Source organism: Ailuropoda melanoleuca, chromosome 14 (genome assembly GCF_002007445.2).
Source record: "Ailuropoda melanoleuca isolate Jingjing chromosome 14, ASM200744v2, whole genome shotgun sequence".
Classification (NCBI taxonomy): domain Eukaryota; kingdom Metazoa; phylum Chordata; class Mammalia; order Carnivora; family Ursidae; genus Ailuropoda; species Ailuropoda melanoleuca.
This window is the reverse complement of record NC_048231.1, coordinates 17,145,986-17,173,167: the sequence shown is the minus strand read 5'-3', so window position 1 is coordinate 17,173,167 and position 27,182 is coordinate 17,145,986. Positions and strand designations below refer to the sequence as shown.

Here is a 27,182-nt window from a genome sequence, read left to right as displayed (position 1 = left end):
TTTCTAGAACCTGTGATGAAGTTACAGAAAATGGAGGCAAAGAAAACACAGCCTAGCTTTTAAAAGGATCCCTCATAAAGTGAGGGACAGAAACAAGAAGACTTTCAGGATTAAAGGATTTCTTTCCCAACTGGCATTTCAGAGTCTGTGACACATTTGTTACATTTGAAGCTACTAGGAAAGGCATCCAGAAAGAGGGGCTCTGGTTTTGTGTTTCAGACCAGTTTCTAGAAACTGAGCTGGAAAATGTGAAGGGCTGATGCTCATTGTGAGAACCAAGATGGAGAAGTGACAATAAGGCAGAGTCCATCCAGTCCATTGAGAAAGAACTTTCTGGTTGTCAGAGGAGTCCGGTAATGGAGTGGGCTTCTCAGATAGGAGGACGGACACATCATGTTCATTATCACGGGAAGAGTTCAAACATGGCTGAATGGCCAGTTAGGGAAACATTAGAGAGGACAGTCAGGTTTCTGAAGGGGGCATGAACTAAATGTCTTTGAGATCTCCTCCAACCCCGAGAGTCTATGATTTTACTAAACATCCCAGAGAACAGAATATCATTCTTAAACTGAATGCAATATACTCAAAACGTTATGTGCCAAACAAGATAGCGTTAAAATGTAGTTAAAAATTGACAGAAACAATAGAGTCAGGACACTTTGCCACATCTTTCTTTGTATGAAAGTAAATGAAAAAAAAACCTAATTGAGGAAATATCTATAAATTCCTAAAGGCAAAAACAAAACAGAGTGCACTTTGTGTTCACAATGTAGTAAACTGAGAAATAAATATCAACAAAACCCAGTTAGTTGACATCTTTTTGTGTGTCCATTCGAGTCACATGACTATGCATAACTATATCTCCCCTCTTTGAGATTCCAGCAACCATGTAGTACAATTTGACCCCNATATCAACAAAACCCAGTTAGTTGACATCTTTTTGTGTGTCCATTCAAGTCACATGACTATGCATAACTATATCTCCCCTCTTTGAGATTCCAGCAACCATGTAGTACAATTTGACCCCACCTTCCTGGCCTTCATTGATTGATTTAGGATTGGACACTTGAGCCAGACGGGCCAGAATTCCTTCCCTGGGAATTTGGAATCAAGACACAGAGAGAGGAATATCTTCTCTCAGATGGCTGGACTTAAAATATACAGCTTGGGAATTATCAGTGATCACCATCTGCCATGTGAACTGAAGACAGAAGAAATAGGTTGGGGAAGAAAATAGGTTGGGGAAGAAAATATATATATATATATGGAGAGAGAGAGAAATAGACACATAGGAGGGAACAGAGATGACACCAGGAAGGAGGCTCCTGATGACTTTCCAGTCACAGACATATGTCTTTCTAAGAGCTCACCTTCAATCTTTTTTTCTTTTGTTATTATAATTATTTTTTACATTTATTTTTTTCAAATTCTTTATTTATATTCAATTTAGTTAACAGGCACTATAGTATCAGTTTCAGACATAGAGTTTAGTGACTCATCAGTTGCATATAATACCCAGTGCTCATTACATCAAGTGCCCTCTTTAATGCCCATCACCCAGTTACCCCGTTCCTCCCACCCACCTCCCTTCCAGCAGCCCTCAGTTTGTTTCCTATGGTTAAGAGTTTCTTATGGTTTGCCTCCCTCTCTGATTTCATCTTATTTTCTTTTTCCCTCCCTTCCCCTATGATCCTCTGTTTTATTTCTTAAATTCCACATATGAGTGAGATCACATGTTATTTGTCATTCTCTGCCTTACTTTGGTTATCATAATACCCTCTAGTTCCATCCACATTGTTGCAAATGGCAAGATTTCATTCTTTTTGATGGCTGAGTAATATTCCATTGTGTATATATACACCGCATCTTAAAGAAGATCCATTCATCTGTTGATGGACATCTGGGCTCTTTCTATAGTTTGGCTATTGTGGACATTGCTGCTATAAACATTGGGGTACTGGGGCCCCTTTGAATCACTATGTTTGTATCCTTTTTACCTTAACTCTTGCCCTTGAAGTACACAAAGCTCTTATATCCTAATAACTGATTCTATTTTACTTAAGTCAGCTGGAATTATTTTCCTTATAATCAGAGAGTTCTAAATCATAAAAGGAAACAAGCAAATGAACAAAAAGAACAAACCTCAAACCACTTGAAAATTTCAACACTCTTCTAAACAGCTCTCGCTTCAACAGCAAAGTAAAAATGGAAGCTTTAGAATAGACAGTTTTACAATGAAAAATGTACAAACAGCAAACTCAAGGCTATAGCTAAGGCTATGCTAAGAGGAAAATTCATAGCTTCAACAACTTAGAGTACAGGGCTCTGTAGCCAAATGGCCTGGTTAAAATCCCCTTTCTACCATCCACTAGCTTCATACTCTTGTGCAAAGTTATCACTTTGTGCCTCAGTTTTCACATCTGAAAATGAATGTAATAGTACTTATCTCATAGGGTCCTATTGTGAGAATTAATTTATACAAGGAATATATTTCAAATAGTGCTCAGCACATAATATTATTATTGCTAGCCATTGATTCAAATAATAATAATAATAAAATAATAATATATAATGTATAACGAAGCATGCACACTGAAGCCATCTTTAGAGATGGACAGCACCGGGCAGCCTCAGGGGCATTTTCCCCTATAGAATAAAGGCAGTGCAACCTGGTACGTGGCTAGCTGCTCCTCTCTTCACAGACAGAGCTGTTCCTGGCTTGTGCCGAGGACAGGAATGGACCTGGGTTGCCTCAACGCCAGTGTAGGAAAGATAAACATGAGGCTGTCTTGGTGTGATGGCTCCCTCCTCACTTGACTCAGGGGTTCATACGGTGGGAGAAGAATTTCTGGGAGTGTCAGTGGTTTGTGATGCTGGAGGTCACAGAAAGGGGACCACTGGGCCTGGAAATATACCCCCCCCCCCGATATCCCACATTCTGAGATCAGAAGGCAGATCATTCTTTGCTGACTTCTGGGTTAACCAGACTGTGTTCTTATCTTAACAGCTACCTCCTTATCTTTGCAGATGGGAGCTGGAGTGACCGCCAACAGCATGCATTCCTAAAGTGGTCTGATGGAGTGTGGGGCCGTAGCGAGGGAGTGGAGTCCCAGACAGGAGGCATCTCATCATGGAGACAATCTGTTGTCTGTCTATCTGTTAGCTGGTAAGAACAGGGTGCTGGAGAGAGTGCCTTGGTCCTGCCTAGACTGCTCAAAGGTCTGTCCGGTTTCCTGCATTTTTGTCCATGAACCTGGTATTGGAAGAGACGTGGCCCCCTGTCCTTTGGAGGCTCCTCATCCCTCAGGAGTCAGATGTGCTATGTTCCAAAGAGTGTTTGAATCCAGGTACACGCAGGACAGCATGCATGGCTAGATCCAGGGTGTTTGGTCCTTCTGGGCCTCCAGGCAGCCATTCAGAGAGCGTGCCTCCCTATGCTCGGTGCAAGAAAATACCTGAGTCCTAACTACTACCAATCAATAATATGTTCATCGTAGACAAATGCATCATTTATTGATCATCTACTGAGTGCTGCCCTGGGGACAGCAAGACACAATGATGAGCAAGGCCAAGTCCCTGCCTTCACGGAGTTCACATTTCTATACAGGGAGACGACAAAAATAAGAGAATAAGCACAAATGATGTTAGAGTAATCAGTGCAGGGTGGGAGGCATAGAGAGTGAGAGGAAAGAAGGGACAGTATAGGGAAGATGGGGACATCTGGGCAGGGAGCTGAACAGTCAGGGAGCTATGCAAAGACCTAAGAAGGGTGTTTGATCTGAGTGGGGAGCCAGTTTCAAGGCCCTGGGTCAGGAACTGACTTTGCACGATGGTGAGAAGAGCGAGCAAGGGGCAGGGAGGGAGGAGATGAGATCTGACCCTGGTGGAGGAGATCCAGCAGAACTTGGCTTTCTACAGAGTGGGGAATGAGATGTGATTGCTTCACTTAATTACATGGTCCTTCAAGCAAGACTATAAACCCAGTTTAACCACACAGCATTCTAGGATGAGCACTGGACCAAGAGTCAAGAGATTGTGAGTTAGTCTGGCCCAGCTACTCATTTGCTGTGGGACCTTAGGTAAGGCAAGTCCCTTAACCTCTCTGTGCCTTCATTCTTCATCAATAATATTAGAAAAGTAGGGTCCCCATTGGTTCCAAATCCTTGGAGTTTACAACCAGGCGCTGTATTTCCAATGCAGAAAGCTAGGTTGTTATTTGAGAAAGAAGTGAAGGAGGAAGAAAAGGAGAGAGAGAAAAATGAAGAGGAGGCAGAGTTCCTACCAGACTCTAGTTCCTTGCCCCTGTAGACACCCAGCACATGGGAGCATGTGAGGAGGGTTGCCAATGCCCTGGAGGGGAGATTGCGTAGGAAAGTGAGGGCACGCGCTGTTCCTGACCATGGTGCCACATGGCAGCATCAACACGTCATTTAAAAAATGAAAGGGGCCTGAAGCTCAAGTTGTCATGAGAGCATCCAGGAGTAAATCAAAGAAATACTAAGAGAGCCAACCAGGAGAAACTTGAACATGCTCATGGAGGGATACGCTGGAGTTTCATGGCCTTCAGGGTTTGGGATATTTTTGCCAAGTAATGAAAAGAGTGGAGAGAAGAGAAGGTGAAGGTCAGGGAGCTCTTGTGAGAGACGAAGGCTCCAGGCAAGTCCCTGGCTGGTGAACAGGTCCCCTGGAATGATGATTGCTGAGGATTCCTTGGGAGGCACGTGGGCCAGGCTCAGGCCAGTGTCCCCTGAGCAGGTGATCTGAAGGCCCTCTTTGCTCCCTTCTCTGAAGACTGAAAATGCACTCTTGCATGTGGTGGAGACAGAAGCTTTCCAGTGAGGCATACAGCATAGGGTAAGAGCCATTCTTTGGAGTCAGAAATACCCAAGCCTGAATCCTAGCTCACCTGTGTGACCTTGGTCAAGTCCCCTAACGTTTCTATGCTTAAAAAAAAAAAAAAAAAGAACAATGTTAGTGACATCTACATCATGGAATTGGTACAGAGATTATGTTAATGTCGAATGGGGAGTCAAAAAATAGTACTGCCCTTCCCCACTAGGGCCTGAACCAATTCTTGAATTAACAAGAGTCCTCATATGGAGGCCCCGGATCATCTTTACTATTGATAAAGGCCAGATTATGACGTGTAGCTTGTATTGACAGAATATCCTGACTGAGCCCTAGGACTGACAGCTTACCTGGCCACCAGCAGCCCTGGACCTGCACAACCCCAGGAACACGCATAGGGAGCACAGGAACTAGCTCCCAAAAGGAGGCAGGCGGGGAGAGGCTCTGCTGCGCATGCTCAGTTCCTCCTCCCAACCCACCAATCGGATGAGTCGCTCCGTAAAGGCGTGAGGGAGAGAGGGAGCCGGGGTCTTTCAGCGCGTGGAGTTCCCTCCCAAGTGGGAGAAAACTCAAAAGTAGGGAATAGTCTAAACAGATAAAATCAGGGGCTCTATATGACATGCTCAGCGCAGGAACCGGGATCTGGCGAGTGCGCAGTAAATTGGCGCTTTAAACTATATCTTCAGCCCGGCTTGGGTTATCCGTTCTTTCATGCCAACATTTATCAGGCGTGCACTGTGGGCGGCGTTTTGTGCCAGCTTCTAGGGAGGACACGAGAAAGCATTCCACCTGAGCCCGCCACCGCTCGGACGGTTCCGCTGCTGCTCCTAGCTAAGGCTGACCGATACTACACGTCGGGGACTTCTGGGGGCTCCTGACGTGCATGAACTCAGGTAACCCGCAAAGCTTTGAAGCGCTTCTTACTACGAGCCTCCTGTGCGGTGGTGGCACTGGAGACAAACCACTGAAGGCCTTGCTCCCAGAGGCACAGAGGGGTGAGTGCAGGGCGGGGCCAAAGCGCCTGATGGGTACAAAGCAAAACACATCACTGTGGGATGACCAGGTTTGTCCCTCAGCCACCGCCCTTGGTGGCCCATCACACATCATAGGCAACGAAGGCTGAGAGGTCCCCAGGGGTGGCTTTGGAGTGATGATGCCCTTGCCATCAGCATGAGAGAAAAACTGAAGAGGTGGCAAAAGTGTGTGTCTTCAGGACATTTCCCAAGCCATTTGGGCGTCACTTCGCTTCCCGGAAAGGGCTATAAACTTGGAAGAAATAGGATTGTCCTGGGGAAGGAGTGAAAGTGAATTTGCAACTCATGCAAGGGGCAAAGGACCAGCTTCAAACTCGGCCCTTCCTTAATGCAGCTCGGGTCGCGTGCTTGGGGCTCCCGGAGGACTGCTGGGCTCTGGATGGCATTGTTGTTTGGCTGACCCTTTAGCCAGAGCTTTGGCTCCTTTCTCAAGGGCAGGGCTGCTCACCTTCCTCATGTTCCCCCTCAGCCAGCTGCTAGCGCTGCCCTCTGTGCTCATGAGGCACCGTTTGGCCAGTGCAGCTCTGTGGTTTACAAGAGGGCAGCGGATGCCTCCCCAACACAGTCCCTCAGCCACCCAGGACTTGCACGGATCTCTTGCTGTTGCCCCACAAGGGCCCCCTCTCCTCCTTGGCTTGGTGGTGGGTGGTGGGACTCTCAGTCCTAAAGCAGAAGTATCGGGGAAAGAATTCTTTTCAGTTTGTGGGGTTTAATGGACTGCCCTCCGCATCCAATTTTTCATAATGTTGCTAACGAGCCAGAGAGAGGAACTAACATAATTCGCTGTACACAGTTATTACAATTAGCAGGACCCATGCAAGAAGACACACACCCTTTCATGCTAGGAGCTTTAGACTGAAAAAACATATAAACCAACAAGGGTACGGAGGAAAGGAAATTAACATTCAACTATTCAGTGAGTATTTTAAATAGGGTTTCCCAAGAAGCAGCCCAGAGGCAGGGTTTGGGAGCAAATGGCTTAATTGGGAGGTTATCCCTGGAAGCATGAGAAGGAGAGGGCCAGTGACACAGAGAAGGGAAGGAAGCTGGTTACCACCACAGGACACTGGAGCTTAATCCTTCTGAAGAACTCTGGAAACAGTGTGGCACACGAGCCTCTTAAACACCAGCTTCCGGCAGGCTTGGTTGAGGATGTGGCATGCCTCAAGCTTGCCTTGTCATGGGAGGGCACTGCAAACCTTCCCAGCCACAGAAGCTCTTGGAAAAAGAGATGCAGATACCTTTAAGCAGCGGTGAGGCCAGCCTGCTCAGAAATGGTACATAGATCAAGGGCATGGCTGGGGCTCTGACAATGCCTGCTACACTGGGGGAGCTGGTGCCTTCCAGATGACATGTCCTTCGATCCTCATTATAACCTGATAATGCAGGTGATATGGTCTACACTACAGAGTGGGGGGAGCTAAGGGTCAGAGGTTGCAGTGTTTCTCAACCGGAGTGTTATTCTTTGTCTTCTCCAACTAAGTACCAGTGGCCTTCCCCTCTCCCCTAGTCCTTTGACTAATTGGCTATCCCAATGGGCAAAAAATGTCCTCCTTCCCCCTCTGCTCTCACACAAGTGCTGGGTGGGGAGGATCTCGTGTAAGGCCACTTCCCATTTGACCGCAGGGTCATAGTTACTGATTAGACTGAGAATGAGCCGAGCTGAGGGAACATAATTTTGGGAGCACTCTTGACTTGTGTAAAATGGACGTCCTTCAGCTGAACTCACAGTTGTGTGGAAGGACTGAATATCGAATACCGAGGTAATACAGGGTCTGACATCAAGTAAGGGCTCAGAAAATGTTAGCTATATTACTGTTTGAGGGGCTCAGAAATCTTATTTCTTACCTATTCCTTATTTCTTCCCCCCTCTCTCTTTCTCTGATTCCTGCCCCCCCACCCCATTCCCTGTCCATTCTCTAGGAGACATTCAGGGCAGAGGAAAGAACTGATGTTCGAGTCTCTGTCCTCAGGAAATAAAGGGGTGGCTGGTCAGGCCAGAGTCCTCTGGAAGCCACAGCCGGAGCAGGCCAGAGAAAGGCCAACCAGGGTCTGGCCCCCAAGTGTCAGGGAGGGTTATGTGGGCGTGTTCAGCAAGTAGGGCGTTCGGTGCATGTCACGTGCACACCAGGCCATCCGCCTGCACACTCGTTAACACTCCCGTGGACGTGATCGGAACCTTCCCCAGAATTTACCCAGATGCCTTTTTTCTTTGCTGCCGAGGCAGCTGTTTTATAAGCTTTTAGTGGCATTTGGCAACTTCTGTCATATTCCAGACATGTTCCAGTGGCCAGGCCATCGAAGTGGGGGAGTCAGGCCAGCTAACTTCTGCTTGGGTCAAGGTTACGAGCTATTGTGAGCTGACTATATGCAGAGGAGCCTCGGCCCGTTTTTGCTCTGGTGGTCAGTCCGGAATCATTCCTGGCTCTGCACCACCTTCCACATCCTCGGTCAAGATGAAAGGAGGAGCCAGACCGAGATGAGCGTGATTGCAGTTGTGTGTGGGATGGTGGCAGCTAAGAACGAATGAATTTGACCTCTTCAGAGTGACGCATCGCAAGCTCTGTAAGCAGGGCTCAGCCTCGGTAATTTGCCCAGGAGCTGAGGCTTCCTCTCGGTTAGGCATCCCTGCACGTGGGTCGTAATAGGATTTAACATGAACCTGCCACGTGGCAGATGCTGTGAACACACGATTCCGTGCCTCCCACACCCCACACTGGTATTAATGTTCCCATTTTACAGATAAAGAAGGAAACTCGGAGCAAGGATTTGACTGCTGAGGCCACAGAGCTAGTGGGAAACACAGCTGGGTTTAGGATCTTTTGGACACCTATGTCTAGTCTAGCGTTTCTCAGCCTCAGACTGTTGACATCTGGGGACAGATGATTCTTCATTGTGGGACTGTCCTGTGCATTGAGCAGCATCCCTGACTTCTACTAGATGTCAGTAACACTTTCTCTACCTTTCCCAAGTGCAAAACCCCAAAATGTCTCCCTTCAGACATTGTCCCAGTTGACACTTCCCTGGTCCTTTCCATGGGAAAACCTCCATTTCATGCTTCTAAAAAGAGCCTTGTTGGAGGGTGACCCTAACTCTGGCAACATCTGAGGCTCAGCCTTCTGACTTCCCCTGTAACCTCTCCCCCCAAAAGCCTCTCAGTCCATCAGTCCTGTGACAAGTCCTCCATTCATTCACTCATCTGTTCAATGACTATTTCTCGAACACCCCCTCTGCACCAGGAGACAGAGAAACAATCAAAGCCCCCCTCCTGATGAAGGTAATATTCCAGTGAACAGAAAGCACTCAGTAGATGGTATAACCCATGTGCCTGCAGTAACTCATTTTATTCTTGCACCGACCGCAGTTATTTTCACTTTCCTGGGGCTCAGTCTGAGATCCTGAGAGGTTCGATCACTTGCTGAGGTGGTGGTGAGGAAGGAGTGAAGTTGAGAGTTAGGGCCAGGCGCCTGGGCGCCACACCTGCACACCGGCCCCTGCAGTCCCCTGCCTTTTCAAATGTGCACCCTCACCCCACATCTCCTTCCCATCGTCTTGGATATTGCCACACAGAAGCCTGGTGTCTTTTCAGGCATGCAGGTAAATGTCATCTCCCCTCCTCACCCACACTGGCTGTCCCCTGACCCCCTGTGAGCCAGGCTCGACGTGTTGGTGCCGCTGTGAAGCCATGTCCTTCTCCTCCCTTCCCTACATCTTCATTCTCAAGTCCTGCTGGTTTTTTTTTTTTTTAAGATTTTATTTATTTATTAGGGAGAGAGCAAGCGAGCACAAGCGGGGGGGAGGGGCAGAGGACAGGCAGAAGCAGACTCCCTGCTGAGCGGGGAGCCCGATGCGGGACTCCATGCCAGGACCCTGAGATCAAGACCTGAGCCAAAGGCAGACACTTCACAACTGAGCCACCCAGGTGCCCCAGGTCCTGCTGGGTTTTAAAACAAATCTCTCGTCTTCATCCCAGTGACCCAGCGAGGCAAGCCTATTTCTGTTCTCTTTTCATGGATGAGAAGACTGAGGATAGGAGAGGTCAAGTGCCTTGCTCAAGGCACCCAACTCATAAAGTTAAAATGTACGCACATCTTCTGATCACAGACTTTGCACCTGAACAAGCTGCCCATGTAAAATATTACATCACAGCCCCTGCCTCAAGAGCCCCGACAAGGTGAGGGCCAAGACTTAGGCCGTGCCTGGGTCTTTTACACAGACTTTTATAAGTCTAGCACTTGTGTTGATTCAAAGAGCAGGAGCCCTGGAGCCCACGTTGCGAGGACGTTACCCAGGCCTTGTCCTAGCATTAATGCTCTGGAAGTCCTCCAGGGGGCAGTGCTTTCCCCGTGAAAGAGGACACCCGAAGCAAGTGCGCCGTGTCACTGAGAGGCTCATTTGAAGTGACCAAAGAATTTGAATTCTCAGTGGTTTCCAGTCACATACGCGCACACGCACGCTATGTTTAGAATCTTGCCGGCTATTCTAAACACGGATGAGATCTTGAGGACTGTTACTTAGGCATTGCTAGAGAATAAACATGGTTTGTGCCCTCGTCTGACCTTTGGCATTTCCTAGCTGTATGACCCTGAGAAAGCCTCTTCATCTCTCTCAGTGTAAGTGTATCTGCTTGGTCTCTCCTCCCACACCGATGAGGGTGAAACTGGACACTCGTGAAACTATAGGAAGTTTACAGAGATGCACTATCGTAATTACAGGTGTTTTGAAATTAACTGTGGGTTCAGTAATTATTTTTGTACAGAGGACTTGCTATTCAGAGTGTGGTCCACGGATGAGCAGAACTGGCGTCGCCCGAGGGTTTGTTGGAAATACAGAATGTAACCCTGAACTCAAGCAGTGTGTATTTTAACAAGACCCTGCAATGATTCTATGACTCGTAAGGTTTGACGCTGGCTAGAAAATGAATAGTTTAATGAATTAAGAGAACAGCAAGAAAAGCAGGTTGTGGAATTGGCTTGGGAGTGCATACCGAGTTAGTTCGGCTCCGTGTCCCCCAGAATAGAAGTGTCCCCTAGGATGAGCCTGCGGTGTGCTAAGCAAATTGTTGGTGAAGCTCAAAAAATGCCTCTGTATCCCAGTTATGCCTTAGGGAGCTGGACTTGAAGTTGAAATCAAACATTTCACCTTTAAACCAGTTAGGGTAGGCTGAGTTGTGCCGCAGTAGTAAACAGCCTGACCTTTCAATGGCTTTAAAACCCCAGAGGTACATGGCCACTGCAGGGGGGTGAGGGGGGTGAGAGGCTCTGCTCCATCGCTCAGGAACCACCCAGGCTGACGGGGCAGCTATCATCCCAGACACTGCAGGGAGAGAGCTCTGGAGGGCCTTGTACTGGGAGTGCCGTATGGCACTATGACTCACAAATCATTTGGTCCAAAGTAGTCACCTGATACCACCTGACCACAGGGCGCGGGGGCAGGCAGCGCAATCTTATCCTGTGCTAGCAAGGTAAGGATCTATAAATATCAGTGACCAGCACTAATCATGACTGCAAAGCTTATCCCTGAGTTGTTCAGACCAGCAGCTCCCAGAACTGGTTGTGCAGAAGAACTAACTGATGAAGGACAGCTTGTTAAATGTCCAGATATCAGAGCCCCTACCCCTGGGATCTAATCCAGAATCGGGAATCTCTTTTAATAAGTGCCCTAAGGGGTCCTGAGATACGCCCCCCCCCCCCACAGACCAGTGTTTGGAGAACACTGGCTTTGAGGTTTTCCTGTCCCTTTACCCCGTCTTGAATTTACAAGGCACTGTATTTATTTCCCAGGAACACCTCAACAAATCACCCAAACTGGGGGGCTCCAAAGAGCAGAAATTTATCTCTCACAGTTCTAGAAGCTGGAAGTCCAAAATCAACGTTTGTCGGCAGGGTTGGTTCTTTCTGGATGCTCTAGGAGACAATCTGGTCCCTGCCTCGCTTCCAGCCTCTGGTGGCTGCTGGTGATCCTTGACAAATTCACTGGCTTATAGCTGTATAATTCCAGTTTCTCCCTCTGTCTGCACAGGTCCTTCTCCGTGTATCTGTGTGTTCTGTTATAAGGGCACTTGAGTAATCCAAGATGATTGGATTTTTCTTTCTTTCTTTCTTTCTTTCTTTCTTTCTTTCTTTCTTTCTTTCTTTCTTTCTTTCTGCCTTCCTGCCTTCCTGCCTTCCTGCCTTCCTGCCTTCCTGCCTTCCTTCCTTCCTTCCTTTTTTTGGCTCCATGTCCAGGGTAGAGCACAACCTGGAGCCCAAACTCACCACCCTGAGATCAAGACCTGAGCCAAGATCAAGAGTCGGACACTTAACCGACTGAGCCACCCAGGCGCCTTGATTTCATTTTTTAAATCCGTAATATTAATTCATCTGCAAAGACCATTTAACCAGATAGGGTCACACTGGGAGAACACATCTTTTTGGGGTCTGCTATGCAACCCAGTGCAGGCCCACATTCACACTGAACCCAGTCTTCTGCCTGTCCTCTCTGGACAGCCAAGAATGGACTTTTCAAGCCACACACCACAAGGGGTCAGGCTAGCCTTATTTTTCTGCCACTAGTTCCCTGCTGCTCCCAGGAGTCCTTTCAATGTCGGGGAAACACTCGCGCTCCACTGTGAGGGTCAACCAGGGCAGGCTTTGGGGCTGGGATCCCAGGCCCAGTAACCAGTTTCTTTCCTTATGGCCTCATGCGGAACAGAAGAAGCGCATGCGAGGCGAGCGTGTGGTGGGCAGCACGTCCGTTTGTACAGCAGGCTCTGCCAAACCACTGGGAAAGTTACCTAACATTCCAATAGCCTCAGGCCCATCTACCCATATGTTGCCAGCTTTGCCCTCCTCAGCAGTGAGGCTTATGTTCTTGACAACTCCCAAGGTTGGAGAATTCCAGGTGGATGGTCATAAGATATTATGAGGAAAATAGGTATGGGCATTCAGGTCATCAAATGAACGCTTATTTTTATATTCTCTAAAAGATGGTAGTAATGACAGAACATTAAATAGAACACCTCAATGTCATTCGACACATCTTGAATTAGTAGTAATGGCTCCTCAACAATTATTTTCCATTTAAGCAATTCCTTCGCTCTCCAGAAACATTTTAGTGCATTCAGTGGGATATTATACCTTAAGCTTGCTTGGTTTTCAAGATTATGACTGGGAAGAGGCACATTCCTTTCTGTACGTGGTTTTTTCACTCAGGAACGATGTGTTTGAAATGTGACCACACAGAGCCCCCATGTCACTCTCCCTAAGTCATAACCTGGAGAGACCTGTGGTTTCTCCCTTGGATGGTGACAGGGAAGCATGTGGAAATACATCAGAAGGGACTAGAATTTGTCTCAAGCCGATTCACAGCAAAAGGATGGGATTTCTAGGAACATGGAGTGTGTGGGCCTGACCTTCCTGTCAAAATGGCCCAGGGCCTCAAGGTGTCAGCTGTGTGGTCACCTCCTCAGAGCTCCACCCCACAGTCAGCCTTGGCCTGTCCTCCTTCTTCATCACTTACTGTGATTTCTATCAGTGGCCAGTTGGGTTTTTTTTTTCTTCATCATTTCATTGGGTTTATGTTTGGCATTTTCTCTCTTAGAATGTAAGCTCCTGAAGGTTAGGGGCCTTGCTTGGTTTTCCCTCTGCTGTTGCCCTGGAGCCCGAAACTGAGTAGGACTTGATAAATTTTCTTTGAAACAATGAACAAGCATCCACTTGGTTGTGCCTGGAGCTGACCTTCTGGGGGACCTGCTTCCAGGACCTGTTGACTGGTTTTGTGCAGAAATGCTTCCCTTTGTACAAAGAAAATCCTCTGCTTATTATAAACCATTTCTTTTTGATCTGTAGATTTTTCAGAGCTTTCCATATGAAGATGTGAATTGTAACCTCTAAGAGGAGAATTTACGGTGGAAATTTCTCCAAAATATTGACCTTCTGTCTTGACTGCCTGGAGATGTTGTTCCAGAAAGGATTGAAGGCAGGCGTGAGTGCCCTCCCCCTGTCTGGTTGTGCCGTCCAGCTACGTTACCTGCTGGCTGGGGGCCCCTTGTCACTGCCCCGTGGAAGAGAAGTGGTTGACTTCTGGGCAGAGTCTTGACATCTGTGTTCCCAGTGGGAGGCTGTCCTCTCCAGGCTGTTTCATTGTGAGCAAGTCACGTTTGTTCTTTGGGCCTTGGATTCCTTACTTCATCGTTCAGCAAATGTGTATTGAGTGCCTACTAGGTGTCTGGCACGCAGCTAAGCCCTGGGGATAGAATAGTGAGCAGTGAAAGCAGTCTTGCCCTCCTGGAGCTTACAGGGTAGTCAAGAAGAAAAATGCTACCAAACAACTCATGGAGAGGCATTTAAATGTGACCGTGACAAGTGCTGTGGGCAGGGGGCGGGGGGGGGTTCCCTGATGGTGTATGTGATCCTAATGATGGAGGGTCAAACCTAGTGCAGAATGGCATACTGTGCAGAGAAGACCACCCAGAGTTGGGAGCTGAAGGATGAGCAGGGGTGAAGAAGGGAGGGAGGACTGTTCCAAGCACGGAATCATCTTAGACTTAGGCCCTGTGGTAAATGGTAGAGCTGAAGGCAGGCCAGTGGGGCTGGAGCAGGGAGAACAGGAAGGGTGGGGAGCACAGAGGCCAGGAACAGGCCACCCAGGGGACCATGTCAGGGGGCCTGGACTTATCCTGAGAGCTGTGGGAAACCACAGTTTCTGAGTCTTCGAGCGCAGGTGTGAGCAGCATAGAACAGACATGAGATTGCTCTGCATTTAGAAAAGTCGCTACACTGGGAAATGGATTAGAAATGGACCGGAGCAGGCGACCATGGGCCACCCAGGAGGTTAGTGTAGCTGTTCAGAGAGGACATGGTGCTCATGGAGGTTCAGTCCATGAATATTTTCTGAATACCTACTATGTGCCAGGTACTTTTCAGTGAACCAAATAGGCAAAGAACCCTGTCCTCATAGAGCTGACGTTTTAGGGAGTGGGGAGACAAACAGTAAACATAATAAGTAAGGAAGCTGGGATGTCGGGAAGCATTATGTGCAAAGGAAAGAGAAAAATAAATTGACCAGAGTGAGTGAGATTGGGAATGCAGGTAGCTGATGGCAGAGATCCTTAGGAGGTAAAAGTGACGGTGTTCTATAATGGAAGTTGAGGGGTTAGGGGAAAGAGAAGCATCAAGGTCAACTCCTGGATTTCTGGTCGGTACAACTGAAGAAGGGCTGCTAAAGAGCATACTGGGCCAAACGTGACTCGAGTTTCTCTGATTCTCTAGCCCTATGGGCTCCATGGCTGCATCAGCAGTGGCAGGTGGGTCTGTACCCTGGTCTCTGCAGAGACCACCCTGAGCCGGAAGTCCCTCTCCTGGATTCCCACATAAGGATGTGCCACGTCGCGGGGAGGTCTGCACTGTGGGTAACTGGGGCTCCTGCTGCATCGCCATCACACCCTTTCCTGGGGTTGGCAGCATCTGCCCCCGTGTGTGCTTCCTGTGGAGCTCAGCAAACGTGCAGTGTTGCAGACTGCTGCCTTGGGCTGGCACGCTGCCAATAGCCTCTCCGGATCCCTGCCCTTGTCACTGCCCCAGGCCCGCCGAGTGTCCTCTGTCTCCGGAAACAACTCTGCTTTAACTCTCCAGGGAAGAGGGTATTTGTGGGGTGCATTTCTCGAGATGGCCTGGGGGCTGGTTTCCAGGAGCTTTAGGAGCTCGGGGCTCTGCACACTCCTAGGCTTCTGGGTCACTTTGACAGGGCTTCTCCTGAATGAGGATTTCCTGTGGGATTTCCGTGACAAGAGGGATGGGGTCGGCTGACCCTACGACCCGAGTCTGAACAGTGCCTGCTGTTTCCTCCCTAGAGAAAGCCACGGCTTCCTGTCGGGCTCCCCGGGGGCAAATGCCTGGCGTGGACAAAGGAAGATGATGGCGTAAGGACTGCAATGCGCAGGCGCCGAATGCTTCCCACGCGCTGAAGAGCTTTCTGTGGATTATTCACTGAAGTCTCAGAGCAACTCTATGAGGTCAGTGCTATTAGTATCATCTTTCTCATTTTAGAGATGAGGTAATGAGGCTCGGTAAGCTTGCACAAGTTGCTCAAGGTCACAGAGCAAGCGAGGTACACAGCAGGATTCACACCCAGGCCAGCCCTGGCTCTGAACTGGTCTGCTCCAGCGGCCGATGGAAGGGCATGAAGGTCCCCGAGTTCAGACTCCAGTCCTGACTTGGCACTGCGTCGTGTGGCAATTTGGAACCAGTCCATCAGCTCCTTCATTGATTCACTGAATATTGATCAGTGCCTCCTCTTTGAAGGCTGGGGGCATGTGAAGTGACGTCTCACTCGAAGAGCTCACATGTGGCGGCTGCGACAGGCACATAAGCACAGCATCTGGGTTACAGAGGGACCAAGGAGCAAGGCAGAAGAGGGGGTGACAATGGCTGCAGGGGATGGGGGGGTCTGGGAAGTTGTGGCCTTTGTGTCGGGCTTGAAAGAGAAAGACGTTTGCCAAGGCCTTCCAGGCAGACAGGACTGTGAGAGCAAAAGCACAAAGATGCCTGGAGGGTCTCAGGACCTTCTGGTTGTCTCTACAGGTGGAGTAGAATTTCACAAGGTGTGGACATGGACCTATGATTAGAACCTACACGAGAAGCATCTGGGGTGTGTGCAGCAAGTAGTTGTTAGAATGCAGATTCCAGGCTCCACGCCAGGCCCACTGAACCAGAATCTTTAGGAGGTGGGGTCCAGAAATCTGCATTTCAGATTTAGAAATCTGGGGTGGGGGGCTCTGGTCTGCACTGAAATTTGGCCTGCGGTGCGGGGGGAGAAGCAGGGCAGCAACCAGTTCTGGGTTTATAACAGAGGCCAGCAAACTTCTTCCAGAAAGGGCCACAGAGTAAATATTTCAGGCCTTGTGGGCTCAGAGGAAGATTGAGGGTACTCTGTAGGAACTGATAACCATTTAAAAATAGAAAAACCAGTTCTGAGTGAACTTGGCCTCCCTTAGTTTGAGCATAGTCTGTTGGCTCCTGGTTTAGACAGTTATCCATCAGCCAAGTGGAGAATGACGCGGTGGGCAGAAGTGAGGAGAGCGAAGCCAATGCCACGTCCACGGAACGAGGAGAGCGTTGAGTCAGGGCTGTAGAGCCTCCAGAGGAGCCCAGAATGTTAAGAGGTGCTTTGTTGGAGTAAACGACAGACTGGACAAGAGCTTGGACAGGTAGGGTAGGGCAGAGCAAGGAGTCAAGGATACCTGAACCATTGGCTCGTGCTCTTGGATGGAGGGGATGTCATTAGCCTACGATGTGTAATAAACATGTGTATAGGTGATTCCATGCTGAGCAGAGGTCCCGTGGATTGAGGGCTGAAAGGGAGGTCTTTGCATTTGTCCATTTGAAGGTCATTAATGACCTTTGTGGGACTAGTTTCAGGAAAGAAGTGGGAGTCAGATGTCAACGGATTCAAGAGGAATGGGAGAACATAAAATGGAACATGTCAACCCACTGTGTCCCCATGCTTGGGCTGGGAGCCCAGTGAGTGCCTTTCTCAGGGGCAGAGCTCGGAGAGTGTACAGTCTCTCCCAGCCCAGGGCCCCAGCCCTGAGGGCTACTGCGCAGTGCTGGGAAACAACTCATCTAGTGGCTTCTTGGTGGTGGTGGTGGGGCTGTTCTCAGCACATGGGTCCTCAGCACCTTCAAGATCCAGTGATTGTTGATGCGTGTTGTGGAAGGGGGGGGACTGTCCTTTCCCAGGAAGTGTGTCCTTCTGGTCCCTTGGAGCCAGCAAACGACCATATCCCATCCTTAGAAGTAGATGCCCTCATAGTTAGCACCCTTTCTGCAGAGTTTCTGTGCTCTGGCTGGTACCAGTCGTGTGCTGGAAGAGACGGAGACCGGGGTTGGAATCCTGGCTCTGTGCCTGGCTGCCTCGTGGTTCTGTGAGACCGCTTAACCTCTCAGAGACTGAATCTCCCTCTCTGCAATGTCAGGGTGGATGGGATGGCCTCCCAGGTGCATTCCAGGTTCAGACTCCTCCATTTCTTTGGCATGCTGGGGCAAATGCCTTGCGTGGATACAAACATCTGCCATCTCCATTGTCTTATTTGGGGGTGTCCCCAGGCTCTGTCCCAAGTGCCGGCCCAGGTGTATACCGGGGGCACTCCCCACAGTGGGCACACATGCCTCTGTCCCACCCTGAGTCTTTTCCCAGCACGCCTGAGCTCATCTCCCGGTGGTCTGCCACAGGGCTCCCTAAACTCATCCTACCCCATCTTATGCCAACATTTTCTTTAACCACTGGGGAAGTGAGGACATTAAGGACAATGTGATGGTTTCTATTAAAGCTAACTTTTTTTAATATAAAGAATTGTTCTTTATTTGAGGCCATTTCCTCTCTCCCTTCGTATAATGTGTTGTTTTTTTGTTTTTTTTTTGAGAGAGATTCCCAAGCAGGCTCCACGCCCAGTGCAGAGCCTGATTTGGCGCTCAGTCGCATAACCCTGAGATCATGACCTGAGCCAAAACCAACAGTCAGATGCTTAACCAACCAAGCCACCCAGGTGCTCCTATTTAATTGTTAAGATGCCCATTCTTTTATGAAATAAGGGTAACGGTAGACAGTAAGTAGTTCTTCTTACTGACCTTACTTAAGAAAATGGGTGTTTGCAGCATCCATATGGGTACTCCCCTGAGTTTTGGAGTATCTTATTGACCCATGAAATCCAAGTTTCTAGGCCTGGTTTGTTTGGTTTTTTTTTTAAAGATTTTATCTATTTATTCGACAGAGATAGAGACAGCCAGGGAGAGAGGGAACACAGCAGGAGAAGTGGGAGAGGAAGAAGCAGGCTCATAGCAGAGGAGCCTGATGTGGGGCTCGATCCCATAACGCCGGGATCACGCCCTGAGCCGAAGGCAGACGCTTAACCGCTGTGCCACCCAGGCGCCCCCTCTAGGCCTGGCTTTAACACCAAATGGGGATAATAACAGTATGTACTTTCACAGGATTGAGATACCGCAGGCAGGTACAGTGTCTGGGGGATACTTGGCACTCATTGGCCACTAGCGCCCCCCCCACCGCTCCCCACCTCTTTCTAACAGTTGGAGGATCCACGCCTGAGATTTAGAGGAGGACAAGCAGCCGGAACTTCAGAGCCTCCTCTCCCCAGGGTTGGCTGAGTATCTCACTCTTTCTGCCACTTGCTGTCTGGAATCCCTCCTGGTTAGCTGAAAAGAGTAGGGAAATAAACACTACCATTCATGGATCCTTTCATCCCTTCATCCCTTTGTTAATCCCACACCTCTTTCTGACTATTTAACATGTAGAATTGAGTACATAGACGTGGTGGGATACCAAGCTCCCATTTTGCTTGGAAGACAGACATATTGAGCCAACAGAAACTATATGTTGTGGCCAATGCTCTAATAAAGTCAGGTGGAAAGAAGTAGAATGAGATAGATTACAGAACCCTGGATATTTCTGCAAATGGGCACTACCTTGAATTCTCAGCTTCCTGGCAACCATGGTAAAAAGGGAAAGATGTTCCTATTGTTCAATATGGTATTTCTAAACCTCCATCATTCTTAAACAACCATTGTATTTTTTTTTTTGCCTTTCCTGTGGATCTACCCAAATTGTTACTTAGCTGCTTTTTTTTAAAAAAAAATTAATACAGGGACGCCTGGGTAGCACAGCGGTTAAGCATCTGCCTTCGGCTCAGGGCGTGATCCCGGCGTTATGGGATCGAGCCCCACATCAGGCTCCTCCGCTATGAGCCTGCTTCTTCCTCTCCCACTCCCCCTGCTTGTGTTCCCTCTCTTGCTGGCTGTCTCTCTCTTTGTCAAATAAATAAATACATTCTTTAAAAAAAATTAATACAGTTATTTCACTTACTTAAATTAAAAAGAAAGCTTGATATTTTTATAACTGGAGTACCACCGTCACTAGCTCCAGATAGAGAATAAACACATACATAATAAATGCATAATCATTAAAATAAGGAATTGTCTGCTAATATAATTTAAAATAATCTGAAGTTATTCTGTCTGCTACTTAAAATGCTCCAGCTAAACTGGGGTAATAAAATGACATATATAAGGTCAATTGCAGACAAACTTCTTTCTTGGCATAAAATTCAAGGAAATATTTATTACAAAAGACACAGAAGTTCCATTCAAATGGATGTTTCTTATGAACCCTATAAAAGTTAAGGGCCTAGCATTAAATCTCAACACACTGAATGCTTTTCTGTGGGGAAGTGAGTCAGTCGCAAGACAAGCAAGCTGTTTCTGAAGACCCAACTCAGGAGTCTGTGAACCTTTTGTGTTAAAGGGGCAGGTCATAAAGAGTTAGGCTCTGCAGTCCATATGGTCTCAGCTGGCACTCCTCTATTCTGACTTTGTATCTTGAAGTAGCCACAGACATGTAAGCAAATGGGAGTGGGGATATTTCAATAAACTTTATTCATGGACAATGGAGTTCTGTTTAATTTTCACATGTTACAAAATATTATTCCTTAAAATTTTTTTTCCAACCACGTAAAATGTTAAAAATCTCTTTAGCTTGTAGCCCTACAAAAAGTTATGGGCTAGATTTGGCCTGAGGGCTATAGTTTGCTGATGGCTGATCTAACTGAATCCTCAACAGAGGATACTGGAGTGGAGAGCTGATATGTTCTGTCCACTGTGAACAGCTTCTTAGACCAGCATCAGGGTCGTGTAAGGGATTGGCAGCAGAATTAGAACTAGAACCCAAATTTTTCCATTTCAAAATCCGGGCCTGTCTCCTTTCTAGACGCTGCCTCTCTGGATGGAGGAAGCATTTACTCTGTCCCAGGCCTGACGTCGGTCTCTTTGTAAACAGAATCTAATTTCATTTCCCAGCATCCTTTGTGTGATATCATGATCCCATTGTTGCAGGTCGAGAAACAGAGGTTTAGAGAGGTTAGGAATTTAAAAAAACTGCTAAATCATGAAGCCATAATTTATACCTACATCTGTTTGGTTCCAGGCACTTTGCTAAGGAATTGCCTTGACTTTGATAAAGAATCTTTTGCCTGTCTTCTTTCTCCCTCACCCAGGCTTATCCCCAAAATGCTGCTTTTTAATTATAAGTGACTGGCTTGTGGGGACAGAAAACATGGCCCCCATTTTTCAGTAGCACGTAAGTTCTGTGATGGATGAGGGCAGTGACAGAAAGCACACAGGGGAGAAAGGCTCTGTCTTGTTTTCTTTCCTAGATTCTTTTTTTAAGACAATTTTATTCAGGTATAATCGACACAGAAAAATGGTGCGCATTTAAAGTATACAGTTGGATGTTTTGACATATTTATATACCAATGAAACCATCACCACCATCAAGATAATTAACATATCAATTGTCCCCTCCACCAAAGTCTCCTTATGCCCTCTTGTAATAACCCCCTTCTGCCCCTTTCTGCCTCACACTGTATCCAGGCAACCAGTGATCCCCTTTTTGTCACCCTAGATTAGTTTGCATTTTCTAGAATTCTACATAAAGGGTAACATACAACACATATTCTTTTTTGTCTTACTCTTTCACCCAGCATAATTATTTTGTAATTCACAAATTCGTGCAGTATGCATGAAAAGTCCATTCCTTTTCATTGCCAAGTCGTATTCCATTGTATGGATATACCAGTTTGTTTATTGCTTCACTTGATGACATTTGGTTTGTTTCCAGTTTTGGGGTATTATAAATAAAGCTTCTAGGAACATTCATGTACAAACCTTTGTATGAACATGTTTTCATTTCTCTTGTATAAATAACTAGGAGTAGAACGGCTGGATCATATATTAGGTGTATGGCTTTTTGTTCATTTGTTTGGTTGTTTTTATTTTGGAAACCGCCAAGCTGTTTTCCAAACTAGTTGAAAATTCCATTTGGTCCACATTTTTGTCAACATTTGATACAGTCATTCCTTTAAATGTAGATATTCTAAGAGGTGTGTGGTTTTTAACTTGCATTTTCCTAATGACTAATGAGAGCTTAGGCTTCATTAATTACCATTAATGAATAATGATAGTTTAGTTTCCAGGTAAAAATAATTGAACAGCTTTTCATGTGCTTACTTGCCATCTGTACATCTTTTTTGCTAGTCTCTGCTCAAATCTTTTGCTCATTTTCTCATTATTTTGAAAGGTCTTTATTCTGCATACATGTCCTTTACCAGATATATGGTTACAAATATTTCCTCCCAGTCTGTTGCTTGTTTTTTCTTTCTCTTAACAGCATCTTTCAAAGACTGGCACTTTTTATTTTGACAAAGTCTAACTTATCATTGTTTTAATGGATCATGTTTTTGGCATCTTATCTAAAAAGTCTTTGCAAACCCAAGATCCCAGAGGTGTTCCATCTATGTTTTCCTTTAGGAGTTTCATAGATTTAGGTTTTACTTTTAGGTCTCTGATCTATTTTGAGTTAATTTTTATATATGGTGTGAGGTGTGGATTGAGGTTCAATTGTTTTCCATATGAATATTCAGTTGTTCCAGTGCCATTTGTTGAAAAGGCTGTACTCTGAATGGTATTTATACTTCTTTCAAAAATCAGGTGTTCATGTGTGTGGATCTATTTATGGATTCTCTATGCCATTTCATTGATCTATTTGTCTGTATTGATGCCAGGATCACACATCTTGATTACTGTAGCTTTTGGGTGGGCCTTGAAATCAGATATAGTCCTCCACCTTCATTCTTCTGAAAGACTTTCCTTCCTTCTCATCAGGAAACAAAGCTGTAGTGGGTGTGCAAAGTTCTGGTTCTCCTTGTTTGCCTGGTCAATGGCTGGAGAGTATCTCTGAAAGCAATCTTCCTCCATCCTCAGCCATCTCTGCTTAGCCCCAGTGGCTGTTCTAGAGACTCCACAGTCCCAATCTGTCTGAACAAACTGGCTGTCTTGTGCCTCATGAGCAGAAATTGGTGCCTAAGGAGAAGATGGTCAGTATATAGTGAGCACAGGGAAGGCCCATGAGTAGCTTGGCACATGACTGCCCAGTAGAGATGCTTTGTGTCAGATTATGACAAATGGACCCAATCAGAATCTCTCTTGGGGAGTAATGGTGTGAAATGCAGACAGAGTTGGGGTTAGGGAGCAATGGATTGCCAATTCTGAGAGAAAGCTGGCAACCTGGTCCTTTGAGATGTTCTGTCCTGAGTACGCTGGTGGGGTTCCCATTCTTTCTCTACCGAATGTGCTCTTTTCCCAAGAGGCCCCTGGTAAAGCCTTTGCCGTTCTCTTAGTCAAACAAGGTCAGAGTCCTCATGGACATCACTACTCCTCAACTCCCATCCACAATAAATCCCTGAGACTGCTACTGTCACATTTACTTTCCAGTTTTCTCCCCCACCCATCCCTGTCTCTCCATCTCCCTGACTACCACCTGGTCCACATGCCATCACCTCTGTGCTGAACTGCTTCCCCGACACCCAGTGAGTCTCCCAACCTCCTTTCTAGCCACCCTCCCATCTGTTTACCACACATCTTTCAGAGGAAAGTTTTTATAATTAAACTTTATTTTGAGACAACTGTGGATTCATATACAGTTGTAGGAAATAAATATAGAGAGATTGCATGCACCCCTCACCCAGTTTCCCCCAAGAGTAACATCTTGCAGAATGACAGTACAATATCACAACCAGGGTATTGACCTTGATAGTCTGACATAGAGGCGTTCCAGCACCATGTGGATCCCTTGTTGCACTAGCTCCCAGCGACTGTTGGAACAAATTACAAACCCAGTGGCTTAAGACAACAGAATTTACTCTCCTAGTTTTGGGGCCAGAAGTCTGAAATCAAAGCATCAGAAGGGCCCTGGTCTCTGAAGTCTCTAGGAAAGACTCTTTCCTTGCCTCTTCCAGCTTCTCGGGGCTCCTGGCATTCCGTAGCTTGTAGCAGCAACATGTAGCCACATGTGGCTGTTGAGCCAGAGAATGAAGCCAACAGAGAGGGAAGCAGAGCTGAAAAATCCGCTCTTGATAAGACTTTTTGAACCCTTGTCAAAACTTGTGCTTGAAGAGAGAGTTTTCAATTTGGTGAGCAACCCCTCCACCCGCCAAAAAAAAAAAAAAAATTCTTTCTTTTTTTTCTACTTGCAGCAAAAGAATTCTGATTAGATACATAGAATGACCATGGCAAGTCACTTTCACTCTAGCCCTCAAAGTTTCCCCATCTGTAAAATGAAGAGGCTGAAATAACTAGTTCAATTAATTCTTCTGAACGTATATTGAGCATGTATTGCCTTGTGTTTGTGCTTAGTACAGAATGATGATTCAGATCTAGTCCTCCCTTTGCAAGAATTCGTGAGCATAAACCTATCTGTAATACGCCCCGAGAATGGCTTACTACAACTGTGGACAAAGTGCCCTGGGACCACAGAGGGTGTGTTTGGTTTGGCCTGGAGAAAGCTTCACTGAGAAGGTGACCCAGAGCCTGGGTCTTGAAAAATGAATAGGGTTTTTCCTAGCAAAAAAAAAAGCAGGAGAGGACATTTTAGGTAAAGAATATGAGCAAAACTCCAAATTAAGAAAGCTCATGTTGTGTTTGAGAAATAGAGTTCATCATGCCCCGTGATTAAAATATGAGAAGGAAAGGGATGGGCTCCAGATGAGCAGAGGTTGGCGGGACCTGGTTGCCATGGCTCTGAATGCCGTGTTGGGGATTTGGGGCTTTTTCTTGCAGGAGAAACCAGAGCAGGGGAATATGATGATCAGACTTGCATTTGGTAAGATCACATTTGTGAGCAAGAAAGATTGCTGATGGGGAGAGAGCGGAGGCAGAGGGACCAGTTGGGAAGTTACTGCAGTTGCAGAGGTGAAAAATGATGAGACTAAACCATGCATTCAGGGGTAATTTGCAAAGTGTTATGTGCTGGATATACTGAATTGGCATATGGTAGGGGCTCAAAAAATGTTTGTGGAATAAACATTGCTGAGTGATGAGGAGCATGTTGTGGGAGAGGATGGATTGATGATCTGAGGGTTATGAATCGGGTGATGGGTGGAAGAGGGTAAAGAAGGGAGTTGGTAGAGGTGTCAAAGCCTGAAGAGAAGCCAAATTAGGATTCCAGGGACTTCAGCAAGACAATTTTCGTAGAGTGGTGGCATGGGAAACTGAACTGCAGCATACACAGTAGTGAAGACAGCAAATGTAGTGGCTACTTAGAGGAGAGAAGAGGCAGAGAAAAGGAGAGAGAGCGGTAGCTGGGAGAGTGGAACAGTAGACTTGTTGGTTATCTTCCAAGCTCTGTCCCCCGACTTCTTACTTCCTAACAGAATCCCAGTTTGGTGAAGTCTTCCATCCCACCTCAATGGAACCGTTTTGACTCAGAGTCACACTGATTAATCCAAGTCAATCATGGTAATCCCATTCCTCTTTGCCATTGATTGACTCAAGAACATGAGCCTAAGTTCATCAGTACAGGGCATTCCCCTGGCAACTGTTATTTATTGTCCAGGGATGGGCACTTGACCTTGTGGTCCCATCAGACTAATCAAGTATGGCCATGGCTGCTACTGGAAACCAGATAACCACCAGGAGAGAAGCCAGTCTGAGGACAGAGAGCTGGGCTCTGATCCAAATGGTGCCTGGAGATTGCCCTACATCCAGGTTTCTCGTTAACGTGAAAGAATACATTTTATGATTGTTTAAACCACATTAGTTGAGTTTTCTGTTATATGCAGCCAATGGCATCACTGATGGATATTGTGGAATTTATTTTATCTAAAATGGAGGATACTCAGGGTCAAGGGAGAGAGTTCAGAGAAGAGAAAGAAATTAAAGACACAGAACAGAACAGAGAGCTGATGGGAGAGAGAGTTGGATGGCAGGGACTGTGCGCAAGACCACTGGTAGAGGAGCTGGCTTGGAAAGACACGAGCAAAGTCCTTCCTCATGGTATAGAAGGGAAAGTGGTGTGAGATTATGAGTAAAGTTGGAAGTGATGGAAAGTTGACAGAGGGATCTGTGAAGACCCTTAGAACTCTACTGCCTGAAAGTGCTTGCCTTCTAGTCGATGAAGTGAGTGGCATCAGCGGACAAAATCCGATACCCCAGGTGGTATGTGCAGAGAGAGAAAGACTGCCTCACCCAGGAGTCATGAGAGGCATCTCCGAAGGGGAGGAGGTTCTGAGTGGGGCTTCCAAGGATTAATGGACTTGGCATGGAAGGGGGGCAAGATAGACGGTCCATGCTGTGCTTCTATTCCTCTTACCTCACTTAAATGCCACATCCCTGAGCAACCTATTGAAGCCACAGGGAGAGACCAGTTTGGCTGTGGCAGGGAGTTCGAGGGAGGGAAAGTCACATTGGAATCAGATCCTAGAGGACCTGATGTGCCGGGCTGGGGTTATTCACTTGGATGGGCTTTGATCAGTGTTTTTCAAACTTAAGTGGGTAAACAATGTCTTGTTAACACCAGTTTTGACTTAAAATTATTATTAATATAAAAATACCTAAATAAATACAGATATAAAATAGGATGTACACGCCTAATGCTTCTATCTCTTATATGAATCATAAAACCAAACTAATTTACAAATTAAAAACAAAATGGGATGAAACTAATAAAATTCCACATTAATTTAGTGGACGAGATGATGGTGTTTGCTGAAACGAAATTGCCACTCACAGGGTAAATACGACATTGACTGTTACTGAGAGCGATGTCCTGATAAATTGGTTCTCGTCGTGATCTGCTTCGTAGTGCTTGCTGATTTCCATGGCGTAAATATTCTTACCATGGCCCCCATCATAATCACTGTGTTTAACAACTGGCTCTCAAAATACCTGAAAATGTAACAGTTAGGTCTTGTGAACCAGAACAAGCTAGTTCCAGAACGCTATTGCTTTATAGATTCTTTTTTTTTTTTTTAAGATTTTATTTATTTATTTATTTGTCAGAGAGAGAGAGAGAGCACAAGCAGGGGGAGCAGCAGGCAGAGGGAGAAGCAGGTTCCCTGCTGGGCAAGGAGCCCGATACAGGACTCGATCCCAGGACCCTGGGATCAGGACCTGAGCAAAAGACAGATGCTTAACCAGCTGAGCCACCCAGGCACCCTGCTTCATAGATTTTTTTGTTTTTTGTTTTGTTTTGTTTTTTAATAATAATTTTTTATTACATTAGTCACCATAAAGTACATCCTTAGTTTATGATGTAATGTTCCATGATTCATTATTTGCATAAAACTCCCAGTGCTCCGTGCAATATGTGCCCTCCTTAATACCCATCACCAGTCTATCCCAATCTTCCACCCCCCTCCCCTCTGAAGCCCTCGGTTTGTTTCCCAGAGTCCAGTGTCTGTCATGGTTCATTCCTCCT

General features: G+C 46.6%; 2 long non-coding RNA genes across 3 annotated transcripts in view; both read left to right on the top strand.

Moving 5' to 3' along the window:
• LOC117795999 overlaps positions 1-3,156 on the top strand; it is a 72,074-nt gene extending 68,918 nt beyond the window's left edge. For both annotated transcript variants that reach the window (XR_004620241.1, XR_004620243.1), the window contains exon 4: positions 3,028-3,156. This is a non-coding gene — a long non-coding RNA (uncharacterized LOC117795999). The remainder of the gene's footprint in view (positions 1-3,027) is intronic.
• Positions 3,157-13,725: 10,569 nt separating this feature from the next.
• Positions 13,726-27,182, top strand: part of LOC117796000 — an 18,884-nt gene continuing 5,427 nt past the window's right edge. Inside the window, exons 1-2 of the long non-coding RNA XR_004620244.1 lie at positions 13,726-13,847; positions 15,715-15,876. This is a non-coding gene — a long non-coding RNA (uncharacterized LOC117796000). The remainder of the gene's footprint in view (positions 13,848-15,714; positions 15,877-27,182) is intronic.